The 18,504-nt window shown below is 36.2% G+C and overlaps 1 protein-coding gene across 6 annotated transcripts in view; it reads left to right on the top strand.

Moving 5' to 3' along the window:
* The window catches only part of ZFAND6 (zinc finger AN1-type containing 6), a 75,388-nt gene that overhangs the window by 30,058 nt on the left and 26,826 nt on the right, over positions 1-18,504 (top strand). Inside the window, exon 1 of one of the 6 annotated variants that reach the window (XM_068559048.1) lies at positions 10,974-11,109. The exons of the other annotated variants lie outside the window; for them this stretch is intronic. The gene's annotated coding sequence lies outside the window, so the exon portion shown is untranslated. Of the gene's footprint in view, positions 1-10,973; positions 11,110-18,504 lie in introns of those variants that run through there. 6 annotated transcript variants of the gene reach the window in all.

Genomic DNA, 18,504 nt, shown 5'->3' with positions numbered 1-18,504 from the left:
CGCAGTGCGCGGGCCTCTCACTATCGTGGCCTCTCTTGTTGCGGAGCACAGGCTCCAGACGTGCAGCCTCAGTAATTGTGGCTCACGGGCTTAGTTGCTCCGCGGTATGTGGGATCTTCCCAGACCAGGGCTCAAACCCGTGTCCCCTGCGTTGGCAGGCAGATTCTCAACCACTGCGCCACCAGGGAAGCCCTACATGACTCTTTTTGAATTTGTATTGTGTTTTTAGTCAGTAAGATGTCAGTAACTATTCGTTAGTTGCTTTATTTATCAGAGGAAATGGGGCAAGGGGGACATGCACATGAAATCAGAGAAAGTGTAAATGATAATCAGAGAAAATGTAAATGATCACAAGAATCCCTGATGAATTTAGATGTTTAATTGCTGGCTTGTATATTATTAAACTCCAAACCATATTTTTTTCTTCTAATAATTTTGATAGTTTTCTCAGAATAATTATCCCTTTGAAGGAAATGGGTTACCAGGACCTCTTCTCCGATTCCTTTTACAGAATGAGTTCCATGTAGATAAAATTTTTATAGTTATTTTTTATAGTGCTGTCTTCCCATGAAAATCAGGAGTAAAATATTTTAGAAAAATTGCACAGAGCCTTGCCAATTTGTCATCAATATCCTTGGTTTGGTTGTCTCTAATAAACAGATTCCAGACTTCCTTGGCGGTCTAGTGGTTAAGACACTGCGCTTCCACTGCAGGGGGTATGGGTGTGATCCCTGGTCGGGGAGCTAAGATCCCGTGTGCCGCACATCGTGGCCAAAAAAATAGAAGAAGAAAAAAAAAACAGATCCCAGTTTTCAATACATACATATCTTTAATACCTCACTCTGACCGTGAGTGTTAACAGGTGATAAAATTCTAGAATTTAAAATTTTACTGTCTGATAATGAGAAAGCTTATTTCTCAAGTTAAGACCAAATCAGTTGCAGTGATTATTCATTTGACATTTTGGGGTAGAAACTGTTTTATATTTTCAGTACCTTAACTCTTAAAATGAGAATGCTACATAAATTGAGGATGTTTATTAGCAAAGAGAGAACAATATCCTGGTTTGCTGGTTGTGGCCACTTGATTTCACATTTATGGTATATCTTAAGACAAAACAAAAATATGTATGAATAACTATAGAAACACAAATATATTTCATACTAACTAGAAATCTTGTGTGTCAAATGAGTCTAAGTGACTGTCAGTTTTTTAAGCAGAGGAAAATGAAACTGAGTGTTTATTTATAGGAAAAGGTAGAATTATTTTGTACTGCAGGTGAAATATTTTTTTTTACCTGTCATTTGTTAGACCTAGCTTTTTAAATAGTTAGAAGAGATAAAAAGGTATTAAGTAATGTTCAAAGTACATAGGTAGCAAGATAATTATACCCCAGAGTGTCTATAAGGTGTTAGCCACAGCTGAGCATTTTTAAATGATCATAATCCCAGGAGGTCTAATTATTTCATAATTTACATTTGCTTAATCAGAATGTATATTGAATGGGCACTCTGTCTTTTTGATGGAAACTTTTATTGCATAGCTGGTTTTAGAAGTTTAGAAAAAGCAAGAAAAGAAACCACATTAACCACAGAAGTTATTCTCTGCAAAATTCAACTTGGAATAATACGGGCATAATGGATATATTGTAACTTTGTTCTATAAAATCAAACTTTTGTGTGCCTGTCTCATATGTTACCTTTTTTATTTAAAAAAAAAAAAAACAGGGAAAAGCTCATAAAATTCTCAGTTCTTAGTGAGAAATAGCCATCTTGGGGAAGAAGGGCTTGTTTTGTCTTTTCTGTTAGTATAGGAGGGTATCACTGACAGTGTTCCCATGTGGTTAGGTCCTCACCCTCTGGAAATGATTGAGGCAGAGAGCGTGATGCCAGGTTTTTTTTCCTATTAAATACTTATTCATTTTCTCATTGGGGTGCGTGTATCTTTTTGAATTAGTGTTTTGGGATGTTTTACATATATGTCTATATATATACACACACACCCAGGAGTGGAATTGCTGGGTCATATGTTAGTTCTGTTTTTAGTTTTTGGAGAAACCGCATGTTTTCCACAATGGCTACACCAGTTTACACCCCCACCAACACTGTACGAGGGTTCACATTTCTCCACATCCTCGCCAACATTTGTTATTTGTGTTCTTTTTGAAGATAGCCATTCTGACAGGTGTAAGGTGATATCTCATTGTGGTTTTGATTTACGTTTCCCTGGTGATTAGCGATGTTGAGCATCTTTCCATGTGCCTGTTGGCCGTCTGCATTTCCTCTTTGGCAAAATGTCTATTCAGTTCTTCTGCCCATTTTTTAATCAGGTTGTTTGTTTTTTTGATGTTGAGTTGTATGAGCTGTTTATATCATTTACAAATATTTTCTCCCATTCAGTAGGTTGTCTTTTCATTTTGTCGTTAGTTTCCTTTGCTGTGCAAAAGCTTTTAAGTTTAATTAGGTCCCATTTGTATATTTTTGCTTTTATTTCCTTTGTTATAGGAGATGCTTCCAAAAAAATATTGCTCAGATTTATGTCAGAATGTTCTGCCTTTGAGGAAAACTCAGACTTCTTAAACTTGCTTATCTCTTGAAATTTTGAATCATTCTCTCCTTGGTCTTTGGTTCTGTATGACTGAAAGTCAGGTCCTTGGGACTTTAACTTCCTGGCAGTATATTGAGGCTAATGTTGGAGCTAGTTGGACTTCATCCAGCAGATTTAAGACAAATAAATAAGGAGCTATTATAGGGCCCATTGCTGATGAAGTAGAAACAATTTTCAGCTGAATGCTAAATGGCTTCAAAGAGTATGGTGCCTAGCAATTTATTTTGTGTTTTTAAACTACACATAGAAACAGAAGAGAAAAGCCTGATCTTGGAATGACTGATTTAGGCCTGCCAAACAATTACAGGTATCACTAACATAGGAACTTAAAATTATCGAGGTGATCTCTATGTAACATTGAAACAAGATCAGTGGAGATTCATGCGTTGACTTCTAAGTAGTTTTAAAGCTAATATGCTGCTTTTTTTCTTAATTAAGGGAGACTTGAAAATTACTCAAATTACTGGTGATTTTTTCAGCATTAGAAGTAGTGAAAATATACAGATAGGATTTTTTTTTTTTTTTTTTTTTTTTTTTTTGGCTGCATTGGGTCTTCGTGGCTGCGTGCGGGCTTTCTCTAGTTGCAGCAAGTGGGCTTCTCACTGCGGTGACTTCCCTTGTTGTGGAGCACGGGCTCCAGGCTCACGGGCTCAGTAGTTGTGGCACACAGGCTTAGTTGCTCTGTGGCATGTGGGATCTTCCCGGACCAGGGCTTGAACCCATGTCCCCTGCATTGGCAGGCAGATTCTTAACCACTGCACCATCAGGGAAGCCCACACGTAGGATGTTGTAATGCTGTGAAAAAGAGACTACTTTGATTGTACTTGTATATAGTTTTTGTGTCTTAAATGACCTATGGGTTACATTAAATTCCTGAAGAGAATATAGTACAAATTAGAAAGTTTTAAACACAGACTTGTCATCTGGCACACTAATTTTAGATTGTCATAGATTAATCCACTTCACTATTTAATGGCCTGAAGGAGGAAAGGAGCTAATTTAAACTGGATTAGTGTGTTCTACACTGTTAAAGCATTCCCAGATTGATCCTAAAAATTAAAGATGGAAAAGACTGGTAATTTGATTTTTACACAGGTGATCGGATTTCCTATAATTGGTATATAGGGGTTCAGGGTTTGTTTTTGTGATGTGGGTAAATGCAAGTCAAGTGTTAATCCATTATATAAACATTTGAGTGCCTAGAACACCTGTTCTATGCAGGTGTGCCAGATACTAGAAATACAGTGGTGGGCAAGACAGATGGCTCCTAAAATATCATGTTATTAAAATGTAGTGGGCTGAATTACATGGTCTAAATTTCACCAGGAAAGTGGCTTGTGTATTAACATGTACTTTGTTTCTAAGTAGTGGTGTTTTTATATTTAGTTTTCTCCATATATACATATCTCACTTGCAACAGATAATATTTATCTACAAGATAATTATTAACTGGGATAAATGCAACAGGATTTATAGACAAAAAATGGTTTGATGTTTATTGGAAACTTTTTTTAAAATCAACTGTGTATTCTCAGTGAACAGAACATGGTATTTAAAACATCAGTTGTTCAAATTAACATTTTTATTAGATGGGTAGTAACAGTTTAATTTATTCAGACTTCTAAATGGTAAGAGTTATGAGACAAAGGACCACACCTAACTCATTGAGGCTGGATTTGTGTCTTACATTTTTTATATCCCTCACAACTCTGCATATAGTCAGTGATGAGTGAATGGGTTCATTGAAGGTGTTTACCCGGGAGTGTTTTATCTTGGCAGTTTTGATATAACCATTATACTAATAGAATTGAGAAAAATTGTTTAAATAAAAGGCTGCTCTTTTTTAAAAAAAAATAGCTGTTGTTTTGAGCATTTCAACTTTGTAGTAAGTGAGTAAAAATGTTCCAAATAAATTACAGGGTTTTTTTTTTAATACTCTAAGATTCTTTTAAGTTCTCTGAAGAAATCTCTTGGCCTCAAATTACCCAGCTTATTATAAGGTAATCTTTAGGTTTTATATTTGATTACTGGTTACTAAACTTTTCAGGAGAAGGATTTTTGTTTTTAATGAAAGTTCTTATCTGATAAACTCTTCAGGAACACGAATTAGTTTGTAGCATAACTAGTAATTGGACAAAGAAGTGAGGGGAAACTGCTTTTCTGTATTTTATGAAGAATTAGGAAACATTCAGAAGTGATTCTTGATGAAAGGAATAAGCTATGCTGCCTTTTATTTTATTTTTAAAAATAAATTTATTTATTTATTTATTTTTGGCTGCATTGGATCTTTGTTGCTGCGTGCAGGGTTTCTCTAGTTGCGGCGAGCGGGGGCTACTCTTTGTTGCGGTGTGCAGGCTTCTCATTGCGGTGGCTTCTCTTGTTGCGGAGCGCGGGCTTCAGTAGTTGTGGCGCACGGGCTTGGTTGCTCTGCGGCATGTGGGATCTTCCCGGACCAGGGCTTGAACCTGTGTCCTCTGCACTGGCAGGCGGATTCTTAACCACTGCTCCACCAGGGAAGCCCCAGTAACGTGTTATTTTAAAAAGCAGTCCGAGTTGATCTTGTTTAAGGTACCAAATCATTTCCAGGTTTTTGAAATGATATAAGAAGTTGATATGGAGAGAAGGTAAGAAAGGGAAAAGTTTGTTTTTCTGCTTATATCTAAATGAGGATAATTTTTTAGAAAATTATTTTAAAATGTAAAAAATAAAATAATTACTTAGTGGAAAACTGATACTTGCAGAAACTTGAACTCATTAGTTATGTGGCTCATCTTGGTGTAACTCATATTTGTAATATTTATCCTTTACCTAGCATAGGTATAAATCTGAGTAATATTTTGAACCAAAATGGTTTTCTCTACTCCACTGTCCTTTTTTATTATTTTTAAAAAGTAGTTTTATTGAGATAAATCTGCATACAATAAAATTTACACATTTAAAATGTGCAGTTTTAGTATGACAGTTGAAAATAGTTGTATAACCATCACTTTGATCGTGATGTGGAGCATTTCTGTCACACTTTGGAGTTAATCTTGTCTCCTACCCCTGGTCCCTGGATCTACTTTCTGTCATAGTTGCTTTTTGTAGCAATTCATATAAATTGAGTCATACGTTATATAGTCGTATTTGTCTTTTTTCACTTAGCATAATAATTTGGAGATTCACTCATGTTGTTATGTTCATAAGTAGTTCATTTCTTTTTATTACTGAATAGTATTCCATTGTGTGGATATACTGCAATTTGTTTATCCATTCACATTTGATGGATATTTGGATTGTTTCCAGTTCTTGGCTACTATAAATAAGCCCACTATGAACAATTGAGTAAAAGTCTTTTCAGGGACATGTGTGTAAATACCTGTAAATGGGAGCTTTGCTGTAGTTTAAATGTAAGGCCTTGTTTCTTAGTTTTGATGGGGGAGATAGAAAAATTTATATTAAACCAGAAGGTCAAAATTTATCTCAGGGAAAGAGTTGAATTGCCAGCTGTTACTCCTATTCTTATACTTTTGTTTTATTCTTTATCTCCCTCCCCCCCAAAAAAGGCTATTACCTTTTCCTTTAACTAAAACGTCTTATAAAATGGCATTCCTTATTTAAAACTCAAATTTATAAGAATATGCTAATTCCTTTTCAGCACAGTTGTTCTCAAAGAGCTTTTTTTTTTTTTTTAAGTATAGTTGATTTACAATGTTGTGTTAAGAATATGCTAAATTTTGAATGGGCTAGTTGAACCATGGCTATTTTATACACTTCCTGTCCCCTACCCGCTAGTATTTCCACCTCATATTAAACTTTATTGTTTTGGAGTCTTTTTTCATTTCTTTCTATAGCGCCCCCTTTCTCTTCAGAATAGGGACCTGTATAGTACAGATGGGTTAAGGGAAATACAGAAGAAGCTACAGATAAAGAAAGGTTCATAATTTGTCATGTCATATATTAGGGGTTTGCTGGAAATGCAGATGCAGACCATGTTGATCTGACTTAATGAAACCTGTGAAGTAAGCTGTATTTGCTGACTCATGTATATATGTTATAATCTTTTTGGCAGTGTAGTTAAGAATTGATTTAGAAGCAGGTGATACCTGAAAACTTGCTCCCTGCCCTCCCAAATATATTCATATGTATACATACAAATGCCCATATACACATCCCATATTTCTTAAGTTAGGGATTTTAGGTTTAAAATTGGATTAAATTTTGAGTTGGTCAGATTTCACTCACAGTGTGGGTTATTCTAATCCTTTTATTATAACAGCATTTACTGCAGCATTTAGGGAAATGGAGTTTGAATTGAGGTCAGAGGAAAAATTTGGAGAGTTAGCAGGTAGATTGGGTAGAGTATTTGACACATGCTACCTGAGAAAAAGGGAGAGAAGGCAGGGAGTGGGATAAAATAATTTTGCCTGTTTTGCAGTTGGGCATTCTACAAGTACTTATTAAAATTAAAATGCCTTTTTTTAACAAGGTAATGTTTGGTGCTGCTGAGTTACAAAGATTAATGTGATACAGAGCCTGCCTGAAAGAAGGCCACATGGCTCAGTAACACTGTTCCAGACCTGGAATTAGCTAAAGTGTACCAGTAAATATTGTACCAGTTAACGTTGCTCATACCTGATAAGAGGGTATATCCAGATTAGTATAGGAGACTAAATTCAGCCCTTTGTCCCAGGTCAACTTTGTCCTGACTCTTCAGTTTTGCTGGCTATCTACCCCTCCAATTGCTGCCTCTGTCTCTGTTAGACTGTGAGCTAAGTGACGAGTTGTTCTGCTCCTTTCCGAGGTGGATTGTTTGTGAGATTTCTTGCTAGAGAGACTGCTGTTCTGGGCCTACTGACAAGTAAAGCAAAAATGAAGTATGGGCATAGGATGCAAATAATTACAATATAGTCAAAGCTATGCTCTTAACAACTGTCGCAGTCTTACAAAGACTGACTCATAGTAGGTAAAAGACAATCCAAAATAAGTTAAAATGAGGGAAAATAGGTTAAGCCATTGGAGAGGAAGGAGAACATGAAATTAGTGAGGTAATAGTGAAGATTTTCTCCTTTCTTGCGCATTTTATTTTATTCATTTTCTCTCTCTTTTTTCCACCTCTTTCCTCCCTCTCCTTTAATTTATTTTGTGGTTTTATGCCACAGAAATATTTGTGTTTTGGCCTCTCAGTGATTAACATTCTGTTATCTTGTCTTTTCCAGGTGCTCTGTAGGTCAGTGTGTGCTTTGTTGGCTTCTTATTGGCATAACAGAGTTTGTTTGGGTGGGACGTTTGTTTTAGTATTTCCCTTGTATATTATTGATCACTCATTAACTCTTGCTTTGGTATTGCTTTGCTACCTGGCATAACTAGAAATTAATTTAATTTGGAGTTTTTAACAAGGACACACCTGCTACTGCATATCCAGTTGAGGAATAACCCTGCTTTATTGGAGAAGTTTGTCTCTTTAACTGCAATAGAATAAGAAGGTTGAGAGGAGGCAGACATTCACTTGACTCATAAGCATTCACATCTGATGTTTTCAATGAGAGCACTGTTTCTCACAGTTGATTAAAATGGATAACCACAAATCAGTTTAGATTGCTGTTGAATTAGAGTTTGAGTGTATGGAGATGAGATAGGAAATAATGGTTCGCTTGTTGTTGTTAGGTATTTGGTTGAAATCCTTTGAATATCAGGTCCAAATATTTATTTTTCTTAGGTTTTATTTTGAAATAATCTCAAATTTATAGGAAGTTGCATTAATAATACAAATAATTCCCATATACCCCCTGGCAAGATTCACTCATTGTTAACATTTTGCTACATTTGTGCTATCATTCTGTTATATTTTTTTTTTTTCCGAACTGAGAATAAGTTGCATGCATCCTGTCCCTTTACCATATAGTACTTAGACATATATTTTCTAAAAACAGCATTCTTATATTTTCAAGGACATTCCAGTTATCATATCAAGGAAATTTAACACTGATATAATACAATTCTCTAATACACAGCCCACATTCAGATTTCTCTAGTTTCCTCAATAATGTTCTTTAATAATTTTTTTCCCAGTCTAGGATCCAACCCACAATCATTCATTGTGTTTAGTTGTCATGTCTCTATTTTCCTTTAATCAGAACCATTTCCTTAACCTTTCTTTGTCTTTTATGACATTGACACTTTTGAAGAGTGACAGACCATTTATTTATAGAATATCCCTCAATTTGGGTTTGTCTCATGTGTCCTTGTGATGAAATTTAGGAAATATAGTAGTTTGGGCAGGAATTCTACATTACTGCTGTGTGCTTCTCAGGGCATCACATCAGGAGGCATATGTCCATTTGTCCTGTTTTCAGTCATACCAACTTTGATCTTTTGATTAATGTAGTATCTGCCAAGTTCTTCCACTTAAACGTTATTATTTTCCCTTCTCCAACAAGTAATTTGTGGGGAGATACTTTGGGAGTTAATATATGCTCTTCCTCATCAAACTTTCATCCACAAAGAATTTTAACAAATGGTAATTTTGCCTGAATCCATTATTAGTATGATAGTTGAAGTTCAAATATTTAATTGCACAAACCCAGTAATATAGGAGGGAGACTGTTCTAACTGTTGGATTCTTTAGCTTTAGGAAGTATTTTGTGTTGAACTGGAATTTGTCTCCTGAGACTTTGACACATTGTTTCAAATTTTGTACTCTTGTGCCACTTGTGAGATAAGACTGCTCTTTGCTTCTCTTTAACAGCCCTTCATAATGCATTCCCTTTTTGTGTTTTCTCTAGGTTATGTACTCCCGTTTCTAACAGTTTCTTGTGAGAGGTAGCTTTCCTGAATTTATAACCATCCTGTTGGTTTCCTGATAACACTCATTTATCAATATCATACTTAACATAGAGCACCAAATCCAGATACCAATTCCAGATATGGTTTATACCAATTTCAGATATAGTTTGATCGGTGCAGTAGATTGCTATTGCTTATAATCTAGCTTGATACGTAAGAACACCAGGCTTTGGAGACAAATAAACCTGGATTCAAGTCCTTTCTCTGCCACTTATTAGCTGTGTAATCATCAGCAAGTTCGTAATATCTTTAAACTTCAGTTCCACAACCTGAAAAGAGTTGGTAATAATTTCACCTGCCTTTTAGGGTAGAATGAGGATTAAGTGTGCATGTAAAATTCTGGGGATGGTGTCTGTTGCACCGTAATCACTCATTAAATGTTAATTATTATTTTATAGAAAGGATGTTTCTGTTTTTACAGCCCATGATTGGTGCAATTTATTTTTTAGCGTTGTAGTTTACTGTAGACTCATTTAAACCTGTGGTGAAAATCAGAAAGTTTTAATAAGTTATACTGAAGCACAGTTAGCCTGTTGAACAAATATTTTAACTTAAGTGAAAATTATTCTATCAGTTACAACTTTTATAAAGCTCTGAGTTATTTTTTAAATTATTTATATGTACAGTATAAGTAGATTATAAAGAAACATTTGAGTTATTTTGAGTGAATCCTAAAACCTTTAGTCATCTTTTATGACATAGCAAATATACAGTCAATTTTCAGCATTAAGTAAAACTTTAAAAATTAGCCAGTGAATTTTGAGTGTTTGGATGCTGTCTATTTCTCATGGTGTTTTAAAACCATGTTGTTAATATAAATAGTAAATTTACTCTGTAAAATCCTAAAACTTTTCCTAAAATTTACTATAGAAATTGGGGTTAATAATGTACCTTTATGTGGGAAAAATTGTTATCTAGCTATTTTAGGACATATTGATTGAACGCTGTTTTATTTTCCAGACAAGCTTTCTATAACACTTGAGTAACCTGTCGCAATAATGATACTACAGAAGTTTTAATCTGTGGGGAAATGTGGTGTAACCCTTCATTGTAAATGTTAGAAATACGGCTCCTCTTTCTGTTACAACGGGACCAAGAGTCTCTTTCTCCCCAGTCAGGAGGGTCCCAAAGGATATTCTTGGGACACTGAGGGCACCCCGCTATCTCCTTGTAAAAGTTGTTCTTTAATTGGTGGCTCTTTATGCTAAAGAAATTAGCTAAACTTTAGGAAAAAAGAAAAAATGCCTAGTTTTGCTTACTTTGGGTACAAATGATTATAAAAAGTAATTCTTCCTTACCTAGCCTGTGGCCAGGTGAAGAAAAATCTATATGTTAAAGTTACATATTGTTAAATTATACATTAGTGTCCGATACCAAATGAAATGTTTTTCTTAATTTTACATAGCAACCCTTTTTATATAGTTATAATAGTGAAAGCACTCCTTAAAAGTTTAGACAATTAAAATGTACATAGTCAATTTGAACTGTCTCAACTCTGTTTCATGTTAAATGTGTTACAGGAATGAATCTGAAGTCTGCTGCAGTAAAACACTGAAGGCTTTAAAATGTTTTTTTGCATAAAACTCAAAGTTTAGCTGCTTATGAGGATAGGGGAGGCAGGAAGCTAATGTCTGTCTCAAGATACAGGACAGCTGTTTGCTCATCAACCTCAACTGTGTGAGTAGACTTAAGCCTGTAACCCTATGTAATTCGGCATAATTTAAAATTTTTAAAATCTAAAGTGCTTAAAGATAACACATCAGTGTGATGAGATATTTTTTAGGGTCTATTTTTTTTCTGGTGGGTGCGATGTTGAGGGTGGAGGGGGTGGTAGATTTTTATTTATAAAATATTTTTGAGAATATCACTTAATAACCATACATACATCTTTTTTCATCATTATTCCATTACTGTGAAGCAAAAGAATATAATTCTTTAGATCTCTCTTTATTTTGCAGTTGATTTCAGCCTTTTAAAATTAATACTTTAACCAAACAGTCATGAAAATGTATTTGGGGAATATGATGTTAGATATTAGTATAGAAAATTGCTCTTGGAAATAATTTAATAACTTAAATTATACTTAATAATTTTTTTTAAATTTATTTATTTGGCTGTGTTGGGTCTTTGTTGTAGTGCATGGGCTTCTCACTGCGGTGGCTTCTCTTGTTGTGGAGCACGGGCTGTAGGCACACAGGCTCAGTAGTGGTGGCATGCGGGCTCAGTAGTTGTGGTGCACGGACTTAGTTGCTCTACGGCATGTGGGATCTTCCCGGACCAGGGATCGAACCCATGTCCCATGCCCCATGCATTGGCAGGCGGATTCTTAACCGATGCGCCACCAGGGAAGTCCCTAAACATGACATTTCTTGATGACACACAGCTGTATTTGTCTGGAACATGAAAGATTGGTCTTGCATCAGATGTAACTCCACAAAAGAGGAGGAAAGGAAGCAAAAATATGTCTTAAAGAATGTTGGTGAAAGTTAGGTATATTTTCTCTGGGTTTTAGGTAAAGTGATTTTTAGCAAATTCAGCAAAGTCATTATAATGTTATTTTAAAATAAAGGCATGGATGGGTGAATTAAGTGGTGTTGCAGGTTTTGAGTTCTGTCAGTAGTGACTGCTTCTTGGATTAAAGTGAGCCATTTTTTTACATTTAGTTGCTGATAGAGTGCTTTTTATTCTAGAAGCACTGGTAGTGTTATAGATGGTGCATTATTAAGTCTTTCAGGAAGGATTAGGTATCAGTGGTTTTATTGTAAGAGAATCTCCTGTGTTGGGGATGATCCTACTAAAGCCTAAAAAAAGTAGTCTGGGTTTCAGCACTGACCATCACTCTTACTGTGTGTTTAGAAACGTGGTAGGTGTTGTGGGGGGAGATTGTAGCAAGAAGTAGAAACATGGCTTTATGTTCTGTGAGAACTTGCTGTTTACTGGAATCTAATCAGGGGCCAGAACACATCTGAACAGATACCCATTCTAACTGAAAAAGGGAAAGGGGGAGATTATTTTAAAAGATATGTGAAAAATCTTGTGGAATTGGCAAGAAGTTTACAGCTTTGGTACCTTTCTATGTGTTTGGTGTTCTTCCTCTTCTCCACCCCAACCTTTTCAGATTGGTTCATTGGGTCAGGTTTTCACCCATGTCTGCTTAACTTTTCTGGAGATATTATCCCATGGTACCAATGGAGCAACAAGAGTTAAGACGTGTGGGTAGTACAGGTTGTATTAAAAGGGAATGTTAACAAGGAGTCAATAGTTGGCAAGTCTAACTGCAATTTGTTTAACTGATTAGGAAGCAGGGAGGGGGCTGATAATATTACCTTCCTCATATAGATATGGTGAAACTAAATGAGACAGTTCATCTAAAGTGCTTAGCACAGGGCCTAGTACATGACACCTAATGTTTTCAGTGAGTACTTACTAATGTATATCGAAGTATGTACTTTTCTGATCTGATTTTTTAATTTAGGGAGAAGGTTTGGAGAACTTAAGATTAAATGATGACCTATGGATACCCCACTCAGAGCATTTAATTAAGAGGTGGAGTGGCTGCCGAACTGGGCTGGTAGTTATGCCCTAAACTGTTCATGGTATTCTATTAACCTTAGATTGGCTTACTGTTGAGCATTGTATGTTTTTAATCAGGAGCTTAGAATAGTTTTTCCGTATTTGTTTTAGCCATTTGAACCCTTTGTTCAAATGAGATCTTTTACAGAAACCTGATATTTAAAAATACTAAAAAGGAACTGTTCTGCTTGAAGCAGAAATGTTCAACCCAATCTACCATCTCAGTTTTCTCTTCACCTGTGCCCTCTGCCTCAGCAATCATTGACAGAATGCCTAGTTATAAGAAGTAGAAGCACACTTATGAGAAATTAATTTAATGAATGATTGCCTGAATGGATAAGCATGCGTAAGCCCATGCACACCCTTAGATGTTTTGAGATTTTATTTTTGACTCTGGCTGCTTGTAGACTGGCTGTTAACTGAAGTTGGCCATGATATTGGTTTATCTTGAAAGGTGGTACTAATAAACAACCCCAGAAACTTGTATTTTACTTTACAGATATTGTTGACCATACCACATATCACATTGTGTTCTCCTTATAAACTATATATGAAACACTCACTCTTATGTTATCTGAGTCAAGGTTAATTGTATTTCTGAGTAATTGATTTCATTTTTCTTTTGAATATTGTACCTCTTAACTAGTCATATCCTTTGCATTGGCTACTAGGAAGAGTAGAGTCAGCTGAATGGCTTCTAATTAGCAAAAAAGCCCTATGGGCATGCGTTTTGTTTTGACAATATACCTGACTCCTCATTTTTTCTACCACTTTGTCTTGGATTGACCATTTTTGCTTCTGTCTAATGTTGTCATATAGCATGCATTTTTAAAGTCACCTTAAATCCTTTTCAGCGCACCATGAAGTATATAAAAAATCATAGTGATGTGTTTAGTGAACAGCACTTGTTAAACCCTCCTTCCCATTATAGGGTGATGGGATTCTCCATTGCTTATAGGTTTAAATTCAGACACCTTAGTGTGGATACAAAGCCTTCACTATATGGCCTTACTGTTTCTAGGATTAGTCCATCCTGTATTCCAGACACACAAGATTCTCTCACCTGGTAAGATACCGTACTTGCTTTATCCTTCCCCATAATTATAAATAGTAGGTATAAGCACTTACTAATCAATGCATCCTTTTATAAACTTTGGTAGGAGGATGTTAGAAACCTTTCCCTCACACTTGTAATCAAGAAATCATCTCAGTAGGAAGTAAGATTAAGAGATCTCCTAACAGGTGATCACTGTCTGTGAGACAAAGGACACCTTTTATGTACCTGCCCTTTGTGAGCTGTGGGTAAAGAAGGAGTCTTGGATTTATGACTGTAAGATGTTATGGAAAAACCCGAACGAACTTTTTGGCCAATGCAGTATTTGTGGCTTCTTTCTCACTACCAAAGTGGAGATGAGTAGTTACCACAGACTATATGGCACACAAAGCCTAAATTATTTACTTATCAGGCCCTTTAGAGAAAAAGTTTACCAACTCGTAATCTACAGTGTTGGGGATACAACCCTGAAAAAACTAAATAATCATTTTGTGTATTTAATTTGGTTTTTCTCTTTTATATTAGTCTTTACAGACTATATTATTTGTTCATTGTTCATATTTCAATTCATATTGAAATTCGATGTTGATTACTATAAATAGCTCCCATAACTCTGCGTTTGTGGGGTATGTGTCCTTAGTAGGCCTTTCCCTGAAATGAGAAACTAAGAGCTGTATGCCCAGATTCTGTCCAAGGGTAGACTTCAATTTGGGGTATGTGGGTAGGAAACTAGAATGAGGAAGACTTTACTGTGCAGTACCTGTATCCCAGAATAGGTCAAAGAGGAAGAATACAGTGAAGTATAATTAGTTTCAAGATTTAATAAAATTAGTACTTTTATTGTTTAATCAGGAATATTCGTAAGTGGTGCTTTTTGGGGGGGAAGAAGGTAAGAGTATGGTGATGAAGAATACAGTGGCTGCTGACTGCTAGTACAGTTTGGTGCATGAAGCCAAGGCTCCAGCTTGTTTTACCTTCCATTGCTTTTATGCTGCCAGTCGACACAGTGAAAAGGCAAATAACAAGTTCTTGCTTTTATGAAAATAGTTTTGACCTCCTGGGCCTCTGAGAGGATCTCAGGGGTTGGATCCCCAGGGGGTCCACAGATAAGCTTTGAGAATTACTGACCTAGGGCATGGACTCAAGCCAGACTGCTAAGGTTGACTATTAGTTCCATCACTTACTACTAGCTGTATGACTTTAAGCAATTTACTTTAACCTCCCCATGCTTGTCTGTGATATGGTGATAATACCTATTGCCTAGGTTTGTTATGAGGATAAAAGAGTTGAAGTTTATAAACGTGCTTAGGACAGTGCTTGGCACATAAAGCACTATATAAATATCATTAAATAAAACCAAATGGTAAAGCCAGTTATTTGTATAAAAAGTGTTATACAAAGTTTCAGAAGAACAGGAGAGATTTAATTTAGAGATTGACCATACAATGGAAGAAATCAGGGAGAAACATTCATTTACAAGTATTGGAAACTAAGTTGGAGATTTGCCTTAGGAGAAGAGATTTCTTAAAGGGGCTGGGGACCGGGAGGTGAAGCACAAATTCATGCATGTTGAATTATGAGGTTTAAGGTCAAAGAAGAAGAAATAAAAAGAAGGTTCATAAATGTGGATCTTGCATACATAGAGCTTATTTTGTTAGTCTTTTGGAGAAGAAAAGTGAATGGAAAGCCCATGAATGTGGAAACCAATGGGAAAATTTGAGTGGGTTCCCCATTTTGCAAAAAAAGGTATTGGGTTGCCTTGTGCAGGTAGTAACTGCCTAATTCTTTAAGATACGCAGTATGGAACCTAGGTCGGTTTGAGAACGTAAAATTGACTACAACTTTAATTATAAAATTACTATGTTTGGTATGCCAACTTAGGCAAATTGCTAAATGAACCTCTCTCTGAGTGAAATGAATTAGAAAAGATACCCCACAGCTTAGAGTGTGAGGCTAAGCATCTTTGTTCAGTGCACAAACTGTATAACATATGTAGTGGGCCCTGCTGGCAAACCTAGATCGCTTCTCAAACAGCAAATTCAGTTTCTTTTAAAAGAGCCTATTGCAGCCTGTTTGCCTTGTGGTAAATACTTGGTTACTACAGGTTGTAGTACAAGGCTGCTGCTACCTTGCCAGCACAGTTTCCTTCATGCATTCAACAAATATTGAATGTCTGCCATGTGCCAGGCATTATTTTAAGCATCAGTGAACAAAATGGACAAAATCTCTGCTGTTACAGAGGTAACATTTTAGTAGAGGGAAGAGAGATAAGTGTAATTTAATAGTAAATTAAGATGAAAGGCATTGAAGAAAAATAAAACTAGAAAGGGTAATAAAGGATGCTGGTTGCAATTTTAAATGGGGTAAAGGAAGCCCTCTCTCAGAAGATGACATTTGAGCAAAGGACCTGAAGGAGATGAGGGAACCTAGTTGTAGTGACTTCTGGAGGGTAGAAGTTACAGCAGTTACAAAGGCCTTATGACAGGAGCATACCTGGCATATCTGTATATGATCAGGGAGGAGTGGGAGAGGAGGTCAGGTAATGGGGGAACAGATTATAAAGAGCCTTTAAGTCATGGTAAGGCGTTTGGCTTTTACTTGGTGAATTGAAGGATTTTGAGTAAGCAAGCAGTGTGATCTGCTTTAGATTTTAACATGATCACTGGCTGCTGTATTGAAAATACACCATAGGAAGATAAGAACAGAAGCAAGGAGACCTAATATACCAGTAACTATATTAGTTATCAATTGCTATATAGCAAATTATTCCAAAAACTTCATGGTTTAAAACAACAAACACTTATTGTCTCACACAGTTTCTGTCAGGAATATAGACGTAGTTTAGCTGTATAATTTTGGCTCAGAGTCTCTCATGAGGTTGCAGCCCCAGATGTTAGCCAAGGTTGCAATCATCCAAAGACTTAACCAGGGCTGAAGGATTTGCTTCCAAGTTCACTCATACACCTTTTGGCCAGAGACCTCAGTTACTCAGCAAGTGGGGCTGTCCTTATGACAGTGGTAGCCGCCTTCCCCGCAGTGAGTGATCCACAAGAGAGAGAGAGAGCAAGGCAGTAGCCATAATGTACAGTTGTCTTTTATGACTAGACTCAGAAATGACAAACCAACACTTCCACAGTACTCTGTTGGTTATCCAGACCAACACTGATAAAATGTGGGAGGGGACTACAAAGGGCCAGAATATCAGGAGGCATGGGGATCATTGGGGGCCACCTTGGAGGCTGGCAACAAATAGAAAATGAAATTTTAATAAGATACCATGTATTGCCTTTTAACAAATTAAATACCTAGGAATATCTAACAAGAAATATGCAAGACCTGCACGAACACTGTCAAAATATTACTGAGAACTTAAAGAAGACCTAAATAAATTTCGGAGTCTGCTGTGTTTGTACATCTGTAGATTCAACACAACCCTAAACAGGTCCCCCCCACCAACCCCACCCACATAGAAATTGACAAACTGAATCTAAAATTTGTATGGAAATGGGAAGTGCCAAGAATAAGCAACACAATCTTGAGGAAGAATAAAACTGATACCAGCTATCCAAAATCTATAATAACTTGAAACAGGATAGACGAATAGACCAGTGGGATAGAATTGAGAGTCTAGGAAAAGACCCGCATTATGTGTATGATAACCCATGTATGGACAAGAGTGAGACTGCAGTGCAGGAGGGAGAGGACAGTCTTTTCAATAAATGGATTTGGGTTAATTAGATAACCATATGGAGAAAAACACGAATCTTAATCCCTACCTTATTCCATACAAAAAATCAACTCCACCTGGATTACAGATCTAAATGTGAAAGGTAAAATAATAAAATTAGAAGGAAAATAGAGAGCATCTTCGTGACCTTGGAGTAGGCAAAGATTTTTAAAATAACTATAAAAGATAATTGTTAACAAAATCATATTAAGGTGAATTTTGGTTTCAAGACACCATTAAAAATGGAAAGACAAACCATCGTGGAAGATAAAGTAAGCAAAAGACAATCCAACAGAAAAAAATGCACAAAAAACTTAAATAGGCACTTAACAAAAGAGGATTTTAAGAATATTTAAAATAGAAAGGCAGATGTATTAATTTCTTAGGGCTGCAATTACAAACTCTAATACAAACTAGGAAACTTAAAAACAACAAAAATTTATTCTCTCACAGTTCTGGAGGCCAGAAGTTCAAAATCAAGGGGTTGGCAGTGCCATGCTCTGTAGAAGCTCTAGGAGAGAATACATTTCTTGCTGCCAGATTCTAGTGGCTGCATGCATTCTTTGGCTTGTGGCCACATCACTCCAGTCTCTCCCTTTGTCTTCACATCACCTTCTCCTCTGTGTCTCTCAAAACTCTCTCTGCCTTTCTCTTATAAGTATACATGTGATTGCATCTTAAGCCCAACTAAACAATCCAGGCTAGCTCCTCTTCTTAA

Source organism: Eschrichtius robustus, chromosome 1 (genome assembly GCF_028021215.1).
Source record: "Eschrichtius robustus isolate mEscRob2 chromosome 1, mEscRob2.pri, whole genome shotgun sequence".
NCBI lineage: Eukaryota > Metazoa > Chordata > Mammalia > Artiodactyla > Eschrichtiidae > Eschrichtius > Eschrichtius robustus.
This window is presented reverse-complemented; position numbering and strand designations above follow the sequence as displayed.